Consider the following 19,302-nt stretch of genomic DNA (forward strand, 5'->3'; position numbering starts at 1 on the left):
AAATGGCAAGACCCTAGTTTGAAACCGAAGGTAAAAACACCATAAATGCTTTAAAACCCTAATTTGAAGCCCAAATTTTCATGTTAAACCACACGTTGAAACACTAAAATAGCTTTAGAAATCCAATATCAAGCCAAAACCATAGTCTGGAACCCTAGCTTGAAACCCTAAAAAAGTATTTGAAACCCTATCAAGCCAAAACCCTAGTTTGGCGGGAAATTCCCAAAAGGCTTTAGAAGCACAACAAGGCAAAGCCCACGTTTGAAATCCTGGCTGAAAAAAAACTAAAAATAAATACAACCCAATCTTGATGCCAAAACCCTAGTTTAAAACAGTAGCGGGAAACCCTAAAAAAACTTTAAAACCCTGATTAAACGGCAAAACCCTCGTTTGAAACCGCAGTTCAAAACCCCATAACTGCTTTAAAACCCCAATTTGAAGCCCAAGTTTTTGTGTGAAACCACACTTGGTTCTGAGTTTGTGTACTGCATTTGATTTTTGCAATCCGGAGATGGAATAAGAGCTTACTCTGTCCACTCCACGCATCGGCCTGGTATTGCAGTACCTTCGGGAACGGTGCATTCGCAATGATCGCAGCAAGGCTTTAGGGCTAGGACCTTAGCTTGGCCTTTTGGCTGAGAGTAAGTGTCCCGGCTCCTAGGCCTTGTAGCGTATTATGAACTGACCGATAACGAATAATGGATAATGAATAACGAAGATTGAACAATAACCCTTAAAAACCCCAAAACCCCACTAAAATAACTTAACAAAACTCCAATATTAAGCCAAAACCATAGTCTGAAACCCTAGCTTAAAACCCTAAAAAATATTTGAAACCCTATCAAGCCAAGACCCTAGTTTGGGTGAAAATTCCCTAAAGGCTTTATAAACACAACAAGGCAATGAAATGAAATGAAATGATCTGCATTTATATAGCGCTTTTCAAGTCAATGACTTCCCAAAGCGCTTTACAGTGTGCTTCACATTTCCCAATAGCGGCCTTGTATTGCAGCCATGTAAGACGCTAACCTGCTTATTGGGGGTATTAGGGGTTCAGTGTCTTACCCAAGGACACTTCGACATGTAACACGGACAAGCCGGGATTCAAACTGGGATCCCTTGATCCCAAGACGAGCGCTCTACCTCCTGAGCTACTGCCGCCCCAAATTTGAAATCCTGGCTGAAAAAAAAAAAACAAAAAACGTACAACCCAATCTTGATGCCAAAACCCTAGTTTAAAACCCTCGTTGGTTGGTTGGATCACTTAACCACTAGGGTCATAAGGACACCATTTCCTGTGGTGTGTCTTGGGCAAGTACAGCCTGGTGGTGCCTATCCTTCTCCAGGCCAACAAATGTTTCCACCTGGTCCTGAACCAGGGACAATACGCGTGTTAGGCGAATGTGCTAAACACTGCACTACAGAACCCTAAATTCCCATTTGAAGCCGAAACCCTTCGTCTAGGTCCATTGCACTTCACTTGTGGGCTGGTTGCTACAATGCTCAACCATGACTGTATAGCTTTTAACACCAAAACACACAGCTGCGGACAGACCACTTCGGAATTTTGACAAATTACTCGATTGTTGTTTTCATTAGAGTTATACAAGGAGAAGCAGATTTTTTTTTATGAGGTATGCGAGAAATATGATAAGTCAGCCCGTACCCTAAAACCGGAGGGACTTCATTCCTCTCCATAATCACAGCTTAGTTATAAATATGTCACTGTACGGTTACGTTTCAATGTATTATTTTTAGCGTACATGCCATTGGCCATTAATTTTAATTCTTTATAGCAAGTCTCTGTGTGGTCTGCATGTTAGCGGTTATTACGCTAGCCTTTCATTACCTCATGAAAGTTACATTACTTTAGATACAGCAAAATACAAATCAAAAAACAGTCAGAGAAAATGTTTTAATCATAATTATAATTTGATTTGATAAACAAATATTTGTAGCTGTAAAAATAGTTTGTTCTTTGGTTTTAGTAGAGTAACGAATTGTATAATAACTTTTAATACATTGTAAATATAGGTTTCTACTTTAAGGATTTCTTCTATTTTGTTTTTCTGGAAACAAAACCCACGCGGTAAACAAAAGTTTTAGTTTGTAAATACAGCTACTTCGCGCTTCAGTTATAGCTGATTCACTCTTCGCAGGGAAAATAAAAACAAGGAACGTTTCGGACATACAAAATTCTCACCGATTGGCCAGTACCTCTTGACTTGAGATCTTCGATGCTGATTGGACAATTTATATCCAAGTGTTTTTCATACAGTAATGTGACCGTACACCTGCTCTGCTTTCTCCTACATCTCGCTGAGAAGAATTGGTGTCCCCCTCCTTTCGTCATGCCGCCTAAACGATGCACATCTCTCTCTGTCTCTCTCTCTCTTTTCTTCTCTCTCTCACACTGTCTCAGAGGAATGCAGAGGCCACAATCACACCATCCCCTAATCTGAAACCAACAAGCGGGCAAGGAAAAATTCAAAACCTCAACACAGGGAAAATAAGAAACCTTGAGAAGGGGCTTTTCAAGTGGTATTCCCCCTTCAAGGGTGACAGGGCTGCAAAACAAAGTCAACATCAATACGATAAACATTGGTAATATGTAAGAATTTTCCCAAAAGACCATGACAGTCTTATCACAACTTCTTTTTTATTTAGCGAAGCACTTCGTCATATGATGATAGTATAGCTTTTTTTAGCTATAGTGCAATTACTAGGATTAGTAAAAATAGTTAGTGCTCTAGCATTTGTCATTATTCATCCGTCCATTTTCTTTCGCTTATCCAGGGTCGGTTTGTAGTGGCAGCAGCCTTAACAGGGAAGCCCAGTCCTCCCAAACCACTTCATTCAGCTCATCTGACGGGATCTTAAGGCGTTCCCAGGCCAGCCTAGAGAAATAGTCTCTCAAGCGTTTCTTGGGTTGTCCCCGGGCCTCATGACGGTGGGACAAGCCCGGAACACCTCCCGAGGGAGAAGTCCAGGAGGCATCCTTATAAGATGCCTGAATCACCTCAACTGGCCCTGCTAAATAAGGCGGAGCAGCAAGTCTACACTGAAAGTGCCTCTCGGATGACCGACCCTCTCACCCTATATCTGAGGGAGAGCCCAGCCACTCTGCGGAGGAAACTCATTTTAGCCATTGAAATAATGTTCTTTCATGATCCATAGTTCATGACCATAGGTGGAATGTAGAACGACCAGGAAATCGAGAGCTTTGGCTCAGCTGCTTCTTCACCACGATGGACCGGTACAGGGTCCGCATGACAGCAGACACTGTATCCATCTGTCGATTTCCTGTATTTGAATAATTTTAGCCACAAAATGGGACTTTGCAATTATGGATTCCATTTTTGCTTTTTCCTTTTTTGTATTCTGACAATATATGTGCTTAGATTTCTAAATGTTTAGCCTTGTTTATATTTGCTCACATTCGGATTAGTTAAGCTGACCTTAGTTGTACTGACAAGTTACTGATTTTGCATTAACATTAGTACTATTAGGTACATGAAACATTGAAATTAAAGTTTTTCCCCCCTTAATTGCAATGTTACATTTTTTAAAAATCTGGTATTAGCATTAGAAATAACTTTACGATTAAGCAATATTAAAAAAAAAGTTTTGAATTCTGACAATTTTTATTCTCTGCCAAATTATGAGTTTTGTTTTAATTTTCTCGCATATGCACTAGTTAAAAATCAAGATTACTTTATTTCTCCAAAAATTTTGAACTTTTTCCACAATTAGATAGATAGATAGATAGATAGATAGATAGATAGATAGAGACTTTGTTCATCCCCGAAGGGAAATTCACATTAAATCTTGTTTGTATAAATTATATTAAAAAACACACGTATTTGTTCAAAATACTAAGCTTATTTTGATTTTCACCTGTGGGATACCTGTCCTAAAATGCTAAATACAAACAATTGAATACATGGATATTCTATTGCTCTGAACTAAAGGCAAGATACTAACTCATAGTGTCAGAACCAGAACAGATGGTAGACCCAAATGAGTAACATTTCACACAAAGCTTTATTGGAGAATCCAGAAAGAAGTCAGGTGCGGGGAAACAAACAACAGCGATCCGCTGCTCACTGAGCAGGAGGAGCAAGGAGCTCACGGGATTGGAGCGTGGTTGGAATGCAGAAACGAGTGGAGTTGCCGGGATGGGTGATCGGAGCGCGGTCGATGTGCAAAAACGGGTCAAGTAGCCGGAGCGGGAGATCGGAGCAAGGTCCATGGGCAAAACGGGTCAAGTAGCTGGAGTGGGCAATCGGAGCGTGATCGGTGGGCAAAAACAGGTCAAGTAGCCTCAAAGATCGGGAAGTCAGGGGCAGACGAGCAAGATACAGGTGGGGATGGGACAGACGGAGCCAGAGTCAAATAGTGCTTGCCTTGTGTATACAGAGGTTCGCTGATGGACTGACCAGGAGTGAATGGAGGGGAACCAATTAGGCAACGAGCAACAGCTGGCGCCAAATGAGCGGGCACAGGTGAGGGCAATGGGTACTCGTGACGAATAGGCAAAGTTGCAGTTAAAATCTGAGTCTTGTTTTGGTTAAGTATGCATAATGTAAATTAAAAAAAAAATCTAAAGTTTTCAAACTTTAGCACACTTTTTTTGAAGCATTTTCGAGTTGCAATTATGCTCTTTTCATGTTAATATGCTACCATATAAGAGTTTATATTTTAAGAGGAGTTATTTTACGTTTCATATTTTTATATGTTTGGTAGAAAAATTCCGAGAACAACTTGGAGTTCAACCAGCATAATGTTAAACTTGTTCCACCGCAAACATCAGGTTGTATGAATTTAATACACTTGGTTCAAGTCTGTGATTATGAAACAGCAGAACAATAAATCTTAAGCGGCGTTTTGAGATAAACGATAGGCCATAAAAACAATTCCTGACTGGAAGAAGCGAACAGCTCCATTCTGGACGCCGCCCACGAGGGACAGCGCCTTTAAGGGCCTCACTGCAACCTGGGGCCGGATAATGGAGGTTTTCAGCACTCACTCGGAGTCGTAAAAACGTCCGCTTTGCACGACCAAGCTCGTTTTTCACTTCGCTACATTCCAACCGCCACGTTCCCTATGTGTAAATCGCTGCGGTACGTCGAAACACGGCAAACAAACAACAAATCAATACATAATAATTATGACGGCTTATCTGGGTTCATCACTTTGGCCAGGAAGGGCTTCCTGGGACCTCGTTGGGGTGTTTTGGAAATGGCGGGTAGGATCTAAGCAGGGGCTTGTGATTTTGGTTAGGGAGATTCGGAGAGGCTCACAGCAGAGGTGCAGTGTTGAAACAGTTATATTCACTACATCCTTATAAGCCATTATTCATCCCAATACTGTACCTTGTCCAACAGAGCGTGGACACCATAAAACAAGTCTTATGAAGGATCTGTCCGATGTCTCTAATGGACATACTGTGTTCCTTAAAGTGGAAGAAATTCGAGTTTTGCATCACCTCTGTACAAATGTGTGAACCATTTTTATGTAGCTGTAAATTCATCCATCTATCCATTATCTCCACCGCTTATCCTCAGTAGGGTCACGAGGGTGCTGGAGCCCATCTCAGCCGTCTTCGGGCAGTGGGCAGGCGACACCCTGAACTGGTTTCCAGTCAGTTGCAGGGCACAGAGACAAAAAACGTACTCACTTATTCACACCTAGGGACAATTTGGACCGGTCAATTAACCCAACATGCATGTTTTTGGAATGTGGGAGGAAACCGAAGTGCCCGGAGGAAGGTCATGCAAGCATAGGGAGAACATGCAAACCCCGCTCAGGAAGGCTGGTAGCTGGATTTGATCCCATGACCTCAAAACTGTGCCACCAATGCTAACCAGATAAATTAATCTATTTTTCTATCACAGTAATTTCAACCAATTCTCAGTTTTCCAAAACAGGGACTTCAATAAAACTAGATGAATTCACATAATTTAATCATTTCTTGATTATTAATTTTTTGCAGTCCTGCTGCAGAAGTGGGGCCTTAGTAAATCTCCATTTTTGGTATGCTGTAGGTTCTGGAAGCGGGGTTGGTGTGATAATTATAGTCGATCATTTTTTGGGAGGGAATCTCCTTTCAACTGTTATTTTAAGGACAAGAGAAAAACTCAGTTAATTCTAAATTGAAGTATGTGGTTGCCATTGACCAGAATATTGTTTCAGTTTATATTTGTTGGACAAAGTATTTTATTCACTCAAGTATTACAAAAATTGCTTTCATAACAATAAACAAATGAATGTTAATCTTAAAAATGTTTCTTGTTTTGTCTTACTGTCATTTTGGGCTTTATTAGAGCTTCTTGGTGTTGTCCAAGCCTGACTATGTTCCCCATGTCCTTCTACTTTCATGGTTTGTTCAGTTAGATCCAGTTGGTTTTCCACTGAAACCAGCTAGTTAGTGTTAGACTATTATGTAGTTGTTCTATTTATGAATGAGTATGTCCCGAGCATCCTTCTAAATTTATCCATCAATCTATTATCTGCACCGCTTATCCTTAATAAGGTTGCGGGGGTTCTGGAGCCCATCCCAGTCATCTTTGGGCAGTGTGCAGGGGACACCCTGAACTGTTTGCAGACAACTCACTCGCTCATTTACACCTAGGCACAATTTAGACCGACCATTTAACCTGACGTGCATGTTTTGGGAATGTGGGAGGAAACTGGAGTGCCTGGAGGAAACCCACGCAAGTATGGAAAGAACATGCAAACTCCACACGGGGAGAATGCAGAAGCTGGACTTGAACCCTGAACCTCCGCACCTTAGGGCTGCGCGCTAACCACGCATCTGCCGTGCCGCCTCCTTCTACATTCATATTTTGTTCAATTAAAATCACTCGTCATCCCACCATATCTTGCGTCTCTCTTTCATGTTTTGTTCAACGTTGATTTTTATCTTGATGGTGATCAAGTAATATAAGACATTTGAAATTGTATGAGCGACACCTAAAAATGAGTCTGTAGGATTAAAATTTCTAGGTTATGGGACATTAGATTATTTAAAGATTAAAAAGGATTATGTGTTGATTACTTTCAAATAACATGCTCTTTCGTTTATTAGTTTTCGTCCACAGTGTCAGCTTCATTTATTAGCTTGGATGACCTAAAGAAAAATTGAGACAAAGACTGTATAGAGAAATTTGGCATACTTGGTGAATGCATTTAAATACTCACATTTTAAAGCTTTAACTGAGATTGCATTAAGCAACCAAACAACGCAAGATTAGCTAGCAATGGTCAAACTTTCCATAAGTAACCCTCCGTCCTGTCCGTCAAAGTGTCCCTCCCATCGTCACTGGCCGTTTTATTCATCATGATGAACGACTTTTTAACTACCCAGATAAATGTTGATGCTAAAACAACATGAGGGATATCATAAGTACGCAATGACCTGGGAGTTTCTATCAGCAGCTGCGTCCAGCCTGCAGCCAGCGCACACTCCGTCTGGCGGGGCTGGGGTTTGGGGGACAGGCTGATGAAAGCCCAAGGGGGCTACAGAGACAGTGAATTGGATGTCCAGCTCATGCCTCAATTGCGCAGTAAAGATTCCCCAGCTGTCCTCGGGATTAGCCTGTGTGCTTATGTGATTAGGATACATGGCACCGGGGCTAGACCCGGCGCCTCTGACCCGGCGACAATGTAGTGTGTGAGGACGAGAGACGTGGCTGATGCTGTGTGAAAAGATGTCAGGGATGGCCGCCGCACTGGACTGGGGTACAAAACCATCAGCAAAAAAGGATTGGGGTAACTTGGAAACTGCAAAATATGATTCAGTTGCTATCAATTTCATTTGGGTTATTGGGTCTGAAACTCAATTAAGGATCTTGCCTCGAGTGGCGAGGGAGAGTCAAAAATTGTGTGATTAAACTCAATAATTATTCAAGATTTTGCTAAAGATATAATAAAAAATAAGTCACAGCATTTTCCCTACTATTTGTCATATACAATTACTTTGTATATGACGGTGAGTCATTAGCCTCATTTGTCCCTCGAACGCCTGTCTGCTATTGGTCAATGTCAAATAAGTGCCAAGAACCAGAACAGGATCAGTACCCAAACGCGTGACGTTCTCACACAAGCCTCTTATTTTACAGCAAACGGGGAATCATTCAGCGGTCTGGAGTGGAAAGACAGGAAGCCAGAGACCGACGAGATCAATTCCAAATGCCCCAGTTGATATCATACAGATGGGGTCGATAACGGACAGGACGGCACAGACAGACAGGATAGATAATGAAACAGGATATCAAAAATAAACAGGACAAACAGGACTGAGTCAGAACCCACGTCTTGCAGGGCAGAGGTCCGTTGACGGGCTGACAAGGGAAGCGTGACAGCGCTGAGCTTAAAGTAGACAGAAAGCCAATCTGTTAACGAGACGCAGATGGCGCCACACGGGCGGGGCCAATTGGGCGCCATGGCAACCGTGACAATAAGATTATGGTCTACTTTTGGTTTGCCTCACAGCATCATAAAGATACCAATATGGGATTGGTTGAACTCTGTCCCATAATGCTCAATTTGTCTTTGTTCAGCTCAGAGTATTGTGTAACAAAGTTGCATCTGTTTAGAGATGGGTCCTAAGACTTAAGTGAGACTATAACTGTATGGAAAAACATGATTACCATGGAAAAAAAGCTTGCGATCATCAAGAAAAAACAAATAATCCCAATTCAATATTAGCCTTGGTTGCGTTGGATTCCGATATTTTTGGATTACTCCAATACCATATGTGCAAATAAAAGACAAAATAAACTAATCAGATATACAATTACAAAATTTTGTTCAAGATAAATGAACAATGTAACGTTGAAAAATAAATAGAGGAAACCAAGATCCTGTAGTTGTTTGTACACAAAAGTGCTCACATTTTACCCACATAGTACAGTGTAAGAGCAAAAATACAACTTTCTCTATCACATTGTTACCTTCGCTAAGCAATATTGTTGTAACCAATCGACTACCAGGACAATTATTGAGAATAAAAAGCCGATTAAAGCAACAAAGTTATCTAAGAGCATGACAACCCTAGCAAGTGAAAGTTTTACAATGAGATTTTTTATCTGCCGTCCCCTTTCCCCTCTGCATCCACTCAGTAACTCCACTGTACCATCTCAAGTCACGTAACTCCAAAGGGAAACTAATTCCATTTATCATTTACATGTACAGTAAATGAATCGTAATTTTATTTAATCAAGCACAAAAATACTAAAAAATAAGTAGTGCTTGCTATACACTATTTTGTCATAGTAATAAAAAAATCAGGGTTTTGGAACATTTGGGTTAGTTACCGTAGGTTTCTATCGCCCGGATACAGAAATGTCCCTTTACGACCCTTACCCCAAGGGAGATTAAAGTTGTATACCGTGGGTCTACTGTACGTTAGAGAGAAATACGCATTTATTTGTCGAAAATATTTGTAATACATAGAATAATTAACATTGCTTTACTGGTCTGACTTAGAAGCAACCAAGAGAGGAAGATAAATCATAAAATACGAAGGTATAACTGGAACAGATTTAGTTATGGTGTCATGATTACTCATGACACTCACTCATGTTGTTTCCAGATCAGGGGATGGTGTAATAATAGTCTGAAAAAACAGTCTGTGCAATAACCTGTGCAGCCCTTTGAGACTCTTTGTGATCAAGGGCTATACAAATAAAAATTACTTGACTTGACTTGACCTGTGCCCACTGATTGGTTCCCGTCCTACTTAATCTCAGTCTTTTCACTCGCCTGTGGTCAGTCCTTCAGCCTATGTTTACACAAGGCAAGCATTTTTTACTCTGACTCCCTTCGGTCCCGTTTTGTCACCTGTTTTACACTCTTCCGTTCCTGATTTCCCTGTTTGTTCCGGCTACAACCCGTTTTTTGACCACGACCACGTTCTGATCTCCCGTCCCAGCCTACGACCCGTTTTTTGACCCTGACCACATTCTGATTTCCCGTCCCGGCTAACGACCTATTTTTTTCCGTCTAACCTCGCTACGATATCCCGCTCCGGAAGATCCACTTCCGATCCCGTGAGCGGCTGGATTCCTGCGTCCAGCAAGCACCGGATCGCTGGCGCGGACTTTCCTCTGTATGTCGATAAACTTGTGAGTAACGTTACGGATCTGGGTCCTCCTTCTGTTCTGGTCTTGAGATATGGCACAGTAAAAGGCCAGCAGTATATGGTGGTAACATTATCGGATATTTTCAAATTATTAGGCTGTTTTAAAAGAAGTCTAGACATATATTTTCTCCCAAATGGGAGGGGATGCGGAGAAGCGGAGTTGCTTGTTTTTTCATCACCTCTACTACCACTTTGGATGTGTGGGAATGCGAGCCGAGCAGATAGTTTAATCCTCTCGGTAAATGCAAGAACGTTTGCTCCGAGTCGATTCCCACCCTTGCGGCCTTTGTGACGGGCTAAATTAAATCTCCAAAGCATGGCATCGTTTCATCGGGGGTCCATAGGCGCATTCAACAGGAGCCTCTCGGTGGATCAGTGACACTAACTGACAATTTTGCTCGTTTCTTGGACCGAGCAACCGCATTAGCATCGGCGGCGTTGCATCGGAGCAAGAGCATGTTTGTGTATTTGGTTGGGCTAAATAGCTAATCCGTTGATTTGGTTGGAGTTAACACACTGGCCCAGAGCCAAAAGAGACTTAAGTTTCAATTGGAGTCGGTCGGGTGCATAGAGGGGAGATTGTGGGAAAGTTGGATTGTCTCTTTTATTGAACAAAAGGAGGAATTAGAAAAGGAAATTGAAACAACCGACTGCGGTCCTTGAGTTCCTAGGACAAACTTGTATGTTTTTGAGACAATCACAATCGAAACATTCAGTTGTTTGGACTTTAAAGTGATTGTGCTGATTAGAAACCGTGAAAAAAATCACTTATCATTCTCAGAGTTGCGCAAGAAAAAAATGTGAAGGTAACGAGTCCCTGATTTACATTGAATATCTTACTTTACAATGCCAGTGCCAAATTCACCATTTTGTCAGAAGTGCACAATCGGTTGTCCATGCACAAAGAGTACCCTACTTACGACCATTCGATTTACGAAAAACGGTAGATACGAGCAATTTTTTCAGGATTTCGAAAAAGCGCAGTGGTTGACCATGCAGTTTACAGCTACACCTTCACTCCAGTCTGAAAAAGTGATGTGCCACTCAATTAGTGAGTTCGTTCACAAAAGAAACATCTTTCTCCCGGAATTCTGTGTTGTTAACCAATTTTTTTGTGTTTAAAAAGTTAGAAGAATTATTTTGAATTGTATTTGTAAGTATTTTAATGTCATGACCAGAAAAGAATCAGGACACAAACCACAAGTTTATTGATAGAAAGAGGAAGGGCAGTGCCCGCAATACGGTGCTTGCTGGATATGGGAAGCAAGCCGCTCATGCAATTGGATCGTGATCCGGATACGGAAGTGGATCTTCTGGAGCGGGAGATGGCCGTGTCAAGGACGGAAAAACAGGTCGATAGCCGGGACAGGAGAGCAAAAACGTGGTTGGGATCAAAAATGGGTCATAAGCCGGGACAGGAGAGTAAATGTGCTCGGAATAGAAAACAGGTTCGAGCCGAGACAAACGGGGAGATCAGGAACGGACGGGTGGAAAAACGAGTGCAAAAAGGGGACAGGCGGGAGTCAGGGGTCAAAATGCTTGCCTTGTAACAGCAGAGGTTCGCTGACCGACTGACAACCGGAGAGTGGAGAGGGAACCAATCAGGTAGCCCGCAGCGGGTGGCGCCAAATGAGCGGGCAAAGGTGATCCAAATCAGTAACCATGACATTTAAATTTAGGTTTTATTCGATGTGTTTTACTTAACAAATGTAAATTTTTTTCTTGTATTACATAGTTTGATTGTTGATGCACTGAATAGTCAATATTTTAAGTAACATTCTGTAGTGTGTTTTTCAAAGATTCAGAGTTAAAGTTGCTTGTATAAAAAAGTTCAAAGTTTAAATGAGTTACACAATATATGTTGTGGTAGAGTGGAAAAATACCAAGACTGTTTTTTTTTCATATTCTATTTTTCTCCGGGTTTTTTATTTGAATTTACTTGTTCCTTTTTATATTTTCTTTTTTTGTTTATTGTTTGCTTTATTTCTCCCTTTTTCAAATCATTACTAGTCTGAATCAATCAAACCCTCAATAACTCTTTTATGGCTATAGAACATTTGTAGCAACCACAGCTGCGGTACAGAACAAAATCATCAACATCATAAATATTACTTAGGATTATAGCCACACTTTACTCACCCAATGTCAAGAATCGGAACATGAGGAGGACCAAGATGCGTAACGTTTCTCACACAAGCGTTATTTTACGGGAAATGGGGCAGTCATGTACATTGACTGACAAAGGGTGAGTGAGAGCACTGAGCTTAAAAAGGAGAGAAGCCAAATGGGCGGGGCCAATTGGGCGCCATGGGCAACCCAAAATAATATTCATTTGAGCACAAAATTCATCCTCCTGTCTTTTCTCAAGAGGATTTTGATAACACTGTCCTACAGATTATCAGTGCGTTTAAGTTCCATCAAAAAGGTTCTCTAGGCCTCCAAAATTCGACCTTTGGACCGATTCGAAATTTGATTGGCTGAACCCACAGCTATATCACAGTGATGTTGTGCTGCAAGGACGCCTGCACATAAAATATTGCAGGCCAATGGGCATATTTCTGAGCCAAGCAACAAGTTATCGTGTAATGAGATTGGTTAAATGCTGAGATATGAAAGCACACATCTGGAAGCAGCACACTCAGGGGAGAAGCAATGAAAGGAAGCTGATGATTTGGAATTACTGTCTTCTGTGTTTGCTATCATTTGTGGCGTTATTTAGGCAAAACACACAAGAAAACAGCATCAGTCATTAATTAAGAAGTATTATTGTTATCCATTATATGCACCGCTTATCCTTAGAAGGGTCGTGGGGGTGCTGGATCCCATCCCAGCTATCTTCGGTCAGTGGGCAGTGGACAGCCTGAACTGGTTGCCAGCCCGTCGCAGGGCACACAGGGACAGACAACTCACTCGCTCATTCACAGACCAATTAACCTGACATGCTGTCAGAACCGGAACAGAATCAGGGACCCAATCGTGTGACGTTCTCACACAAGCCTTTATTTTCCGGGAAATGGGGAGTCATGCAAGTTAGGTAGCCGGTCTGGCGTGGAAAGACCGGAAGCCAGAGACAATTCCAATTGCCCGAGTTGATATCGGACGGATGGGGTCGATACCGGACAGGAAGTGACAGACAGGATAGATAACGGATTAGGAAATTGAATATTAACGGGAGAAACTGAACGGGAACAAAAACTGGAGAAAATAATAAACAGGACAAAAACAGACGGTAACTAAACCGAAACCCGAAATTAAACAGGACAACAATAAACTGGAACAATACTGGACTGGAGATATCACATGAAAACAGGACCAAGTCAGAACCTACAACTTGTGGGGGAGAAGTTCGTTTGACGGGCTGACACTGAAGCAAGAGAGCGCTGAGCTTTATATAAACAGAAAGTCAATCTTTTAACGAGCCGCAGCTGGCACCACACGGGCGGGGCCAATTAGGCACCATGGCAAACGTGACACAAATGGGCGGGGCCAATTGGGCACCACAGCAACCGTGACACATGCATATTTTTGGAATGTTTGAGGAAACCGGAGTGCCCGGAGGAAACCCACGTAAGCACGGGGAGAACATGCAAACTCCACACAGGAGGTTCGATCTCATGACCTCAAAACTGTGCCGCACACGCGCTACCCACTGCGCCGCCGTGCTGCCCTAATTAGGAAGTATTGATGGACAAGATATACAAAACATCGCTTGACTCGGATATTTCTTTAGGCTAGCAGAGAAGGCCTTGAAGGCCCTCACGGCCTACCATTGGGTTAGCCTGACCCGACGGCACACTTTCACACTGACATCTGCTATGCCGCGTTGACTAAAAGCGCCGGCTCAAAGAGCAAAGAGCGCGCTTGCTCAACCTGTCGACAGCCCCTCCATAATTCGCCGGTTCGTGCTGGAGGGCCGGTTCGCTTTTAGTGTTCTTGCGCCGTGTGTGTGTACGTTTGTCGACTCCCCTCTCCTCCTTTCGCGGTAATCTCGGTCGACTCTCTCACCAAGCCCCATGAAGGATAATTGAAAACACAAGCTTGAAAAAACAGCGCAATTACTGACACAAGGAATGTTTCTTTGTCCACGGACGACGACGCTCACGCCGTCGTGTTTTAACACGTTCCAAGAATTCTGTCGTCTTGTCCGCGGGTCAAGCGGTTTGACGGTGTGCCCCCATCTTGTTGTTTGCGTCGCCTTGGCAACAATTGTTATTTTTATTTTTATTTCAAGTCACTATATTTGGTCCCCTCAAGGAAATACATTTTACCCGAATGTACCGGAGGTACAGTCAGTGCTGTCACAGTAGAGCGTGCCCCAAATGACTTCTTTACAGCGCCTGGTGTTCCCAGGCTGTCTCTCATCCGAGTACTAGTCGTCCCTGCTTACCTTGCCAAGATCAGGATGATATTAAAGTAAACAGCTCATACAAAACAAATCTCTTGTTAAATCTACGTTTCGCTACAAAATTGTGGTGGAAAATTAAAAATATTGATTTAAAATCAAGCAGTCGCTCAGTAGGTAGAGCGCTCATCTTGGGATCAAGGGATCCCAGATCGAATCCCGGCTCGTCCGTGTTACATGTCGAAGTGTCCCTGGGTAAGACACTGAACCCCTAATACCCCCAATAAGCAGGTTAGCGCCTCACAATGCTGCAAGGCCGCTATTGGGAAATGTGGAGCACATTGTAAAGCGCTTTGGGAAGTCATTGACTTGAAAAGCGCTATATAAATGCAGATCATTTCATTTCATCAAAGCAATTTCTTATATGCTAAATGAGTAGAAGACGAAGAAGCGACTCCAACATTATATTTGTTCAATTTCATGCTATGTGGAACTTTTCTGTAATTAACATTTTTTGAGTTATTTTATTCATCTGACAGAGCAGTCATTGCAGATAATATACAAGTTTTCGTGGGGCTAAGCTAACAGCCAATATTTTGAAAATAAGCTGACTGTTATTGGTGGTTACCGGAGTCTAGAGGAACTGTGATGTAATTTTCAGGCACATTTCGAAATGGCTGCCTCCTGAGTGAAATAAAATACAGTTAATTTGTATTTCTTAATTTTACACAAATACATTTCTTAGAATACATTATTCAGATGAGAATGTTACACATTATATTTTTATAAATCTTGTATTAATGTAAATATTTACATGAAATAAATACAAATACATATAAATCTAGTAATTTCCTGTACAAAAAAAACAGCAAAAGGGCAAAGAACTTCCTCATTTTAACTATATATTTGTCTTACTTTATAATACATTATTTTCATTCTGAGTGGGGAGAAAAATGAAATCTTCCTTAAAGCTCCATAAAAAAGGATTATTTAATAAAAATGAGAAACGGCTTGCCTCTTCTTTACACTTCATACCAACCATGTTGAATGGATGCACGAGATATTAAACAATAAAAATGTCAAAGTTCTTAGCGCGCTGGAGATACAATATAGAATTTTTACACACGAACTAAGAAGAGGAAGCGGATTTCCTCTTTGGGGTGGATGCTGGGTGACCTCTCACAGCGCCACCACACGTCGGTAGCGGCGGAAAGAAGCACTACAGCAATGTCCTGTACTCGGAAAAAGCAGCACACAGTCCACAATCAAACTTACAGCAATGTCCAGATATTTTTCGACATCGCGAAAAAATGTTGGTAACTATCGTTTTTTGTAAGTCGAATGCTCATAAGTAGGGGAGCGTCTGTATACCACTTAAAATGTGTCTCCCTCATTTTGCTCCTACATAATGGTTTCTCAACAAGGTGCCAGCAAAGTTCTATTAGAAAAATGTCACAAATACTGCAAATGAAGATACAAAAGTATTTGCCTTCGGTGTAGACGGCACTGGGAAGGGAGAAGAAGCAGTATGCGCTGTGTGCGTATAACTACGGCCATTCCTACCGCTCACCCAAATAAATTGCTCTGGGTGTTTTGCTAGAGTTTTTGGGTGTTTACAGTTTTTTCTGTGGGTTTTTATCTTAATATGTCTCAACAGTGGATATCGATTGTTTAATAAACTTCCATAAAAAAGATTATTTAGCAATGTACAACCATAACGGTGTCTGTTGGTGTGACACCTTAACTGTAAACTGTAGCAGAGACTGTACCCTGTATATACTGGACAGAACTGTCCATGTATTCGATGTCCTGCCTTCGCACGTGTTACATTTGGCTTTTCATTTAACAATGCAGAATATAATTGCACATATACTCATTAAAAGAGTCATATATGGCTCATGAAGCTATAGGTTCCTGGCCCCTGTGCTATATTATAGGTGTTATTATTTGAATGGTGTTTTTTTTTCTAATGAATTAAGTATTTTTTACACCACTAGGGGTCACTTTATAATACACACTGGAATAAAGTGTCATTATTAGGAAATATGTACTGTACTTAAAATTCTTGAATGCGTATTAATTGAAATTGATCGCACAATTTTATGAATTGACCACACAGGTCAGCCCTCGGTCCAGATTAAGTCGATAATTTCTGACTTTTCACAAGGGAAGTGACACTTTGACTCTTAACTGGCTGCAAATGAATTAAGCAAACAGACTCAAGCACACACCTGATCTGCTTGCATGTAAGCTGCAATTACTCCACTTGTCGCTTGGGCCAAAAAACACAATTTATTACGGGGCAGGTGTGTTTTTCTCCAAAATAACCTTTGCCACTTGAGTTCAACATACACACACACACACACACAAGTGCACAGGAAGACACACAAACGCACACATTCGAGTCCGTATTGCCTCCTTAAAGCGTGCACAGCTGTCCACTGACACGCTTGCTTTCTTTGCTCCGTCGGTTTGTTGTTACAGGTTTGTTGATTGAAAAAGCAGGACACTCCACTCAGGCATAAAGCAGTTTAGACGGTATTTTTGCAAAGTAAGTGTTTTGGTTTTATCCATTGATAGAAAATATCCAGTGGAACGCCAAAGGTCGACGTAAGACATACGAATATGGGTACGAGTCCTCTTAAAGTTGGTCTCTTTTTTTAAGAATACAGGTATGAACATTTGCATATCATAATAATTGATTAATCGTTTAAAGGTGAGGTTGCGCTGTTTGAGGTGTCCTTAAAAAGTTGAATATTTTCTCAATTAAGTATGCATAAACAATGCCCAACTGAGCCTTCATCCTTTTTTTTCTCATCGTGCCTACCTGTTTGTTTCTACTTTTAGCAATGCTGTTCAGTGACACCCAACATATGAGGTAGAAAGAAAATGGAGTTGGTGGGGGCAGGGGGTTGGAGAGTGACTTCATGCTTGTCATCGCAGTTTTTTGTTAGTGTAGCATGAAAATCTAGAAAGTAAGAAACTAGTAAGAAATTAAATACAGTCTAAACGCTAACCCAAAAGCCCCAAAAGAGAAAAAAAAAGAAGAGTTTATTAATAATAATATAATAATAATAGAGTGTGTCTAAGAAATTCATCATGACTTTAGGCCAGGAGATGGCAGCAGAGAGCAATAACGTTTCCAATTCTGGACTGCACCTTTGGATAAAACAGTAGATAAGAACATGTGTAGATAGGAAAATACCCTTTATTGAAATAACGTATTAACCGTCAGGCTTTATAATAATACATTTTATACATTAAATTTGGAATTCAGATTTCTATGAATCCCTCAGAATTTCAGATTCTCAATAAGAAAAAATTCGCCAATATCATTACAGGTAGATTTTGTAATATTCAACCACTAGATGGCACTGTATTGTCTAATACAAACAAAAACCAGTGCCAAATGAGCACAGCAAAGCAGCAAGAGGCCAGAGAAACAGGGCAGCGACTACTAAGTATGGATTCAGTTATGCAAGGGAATTTCTCGACCTATGAATCTTTATGAAAAATAACATTGTTACATGCATTTTCGCCCATTATTCAAATCAGTTATTTTAAAGAATTAAGGTTTTTTTGTGACACAAGGAGGCACTAAATATTACACATTGTCCCTTTAACGCATCTCTTAATAAAGAAATCTCGTGTTTAATGGTAATCATACCAAATGTGTTGGTCACAATTTGGTTTTATATCAAGTTTTAATTTAATATTGGACAGCCCACACCAGTGGTCCATGATTTTAAAATATTTTATGTCACTGAAACAAACCTTTATCAATGTATGTTTTTATTGGGATGTATTGAAAAAATATACAAATAAAATAAATATTTTTTTAGTACGTTTGAATAATCATAGGCAGCACGGCAGCACAGTGGTTAGCACGTGTGCGGCACAGTTCTGAGGTCATAGGATCAAACCTTGCTGAGTGGAGTTTGCATGTTCTCCCCGTGCTTGGGTGGGTTTCCTCCGGGCATTCCGGTTTCATCCCACATTCTAAAAGCATTCAGGTTAATTGGCTGGTCCAAACGGTCCCTAGGTGTGAATGAGTGCCCTGGTAACCAATTTAGGGTGTCCCTGCCCACTACCCGAAGATAACTTGGATGGGCTCCAGCACACCCGCGACCCTACTGAGGATAAGCGGTGCAGACAATGGATGAATAATCGTGAAAATAATCGATAGGGTCATCGATAATCAAAACATTATTTGGTAGCTACTTCACATTGATGAATAATACCATACAAACAAATACCGTCTTACACTAGCAAGTTCATATTTACAAATGCAAGCCACTTAATATGTTCAAAATATTGTGTACCGTATATAATGTCATATTATTTAATTCCTCTCATATTTGAATTTTTGTAGAACATACATTTAAATTTATATATTTAAAAAATGATCCTTTTTCGAATGTCATTTAAATTATTTGAGATAAAAATAGATTCACGTTTTTTCAAATGTTTTGTATCTGTTAATTTGGGGCTGTCTGTCTGCCTGGCTATCTAGAATAGATATTAGATACATTTATACTGGACTTAAACTTTTTAGGGGCTATTTGAAGAATTAGAAAAAATACCAAGAATTCAATTTTATTCACAGTTTTCTAAAACAGAACATGATTTTTTTTTTAAATGTTGAAACAAATCCAATAAAGAATGAGTTGTCGATGAATGGATCTTGATCTTATTTTTTCTTATTGAAACCAAACTACAAATTAGTTTATGAGCAACTGTGAACAGACTTTTGGTTTAAATGACATCACATTGGAGGGCCACATTTAAAGTCATACAAGAATTCTTGGACCCG

At 40.8% G+C, this 19,302-nt stretch overlaps 1 pseudogene; it reads left to right on the top strand.

Annotated features, from left to right (window-relative positions):
* The first annotated feature begins 413 nt into the window (after window positions 1-413).
* LOC148376495 (U2 spliceosomal RNA) lies at window positions 414-587 on the top strand (annotated as a pseudogene).
* The last annotated feature ends 18,715 nt before the right edge of the window (window positions 588-19,302 follow it).

The sequence above is a fragment of the Urocampus carinirostris genome, chromosome 1 (genome assembly GCF_059441175.1).
Source record: "Urocampus carinirostris isolate Australia breed hairy pipefish chromosome 1, RoL_Ucar_1.0, whole genome shotgun sequence".
NCBI classification, from domain to species: domain Eukaryota; kingdom Metazoa; phylum Chordata; class Actinopteri; order Syngnathiformes; family Syngnathidae; genus Urocampus; species Urocampus carinirostris.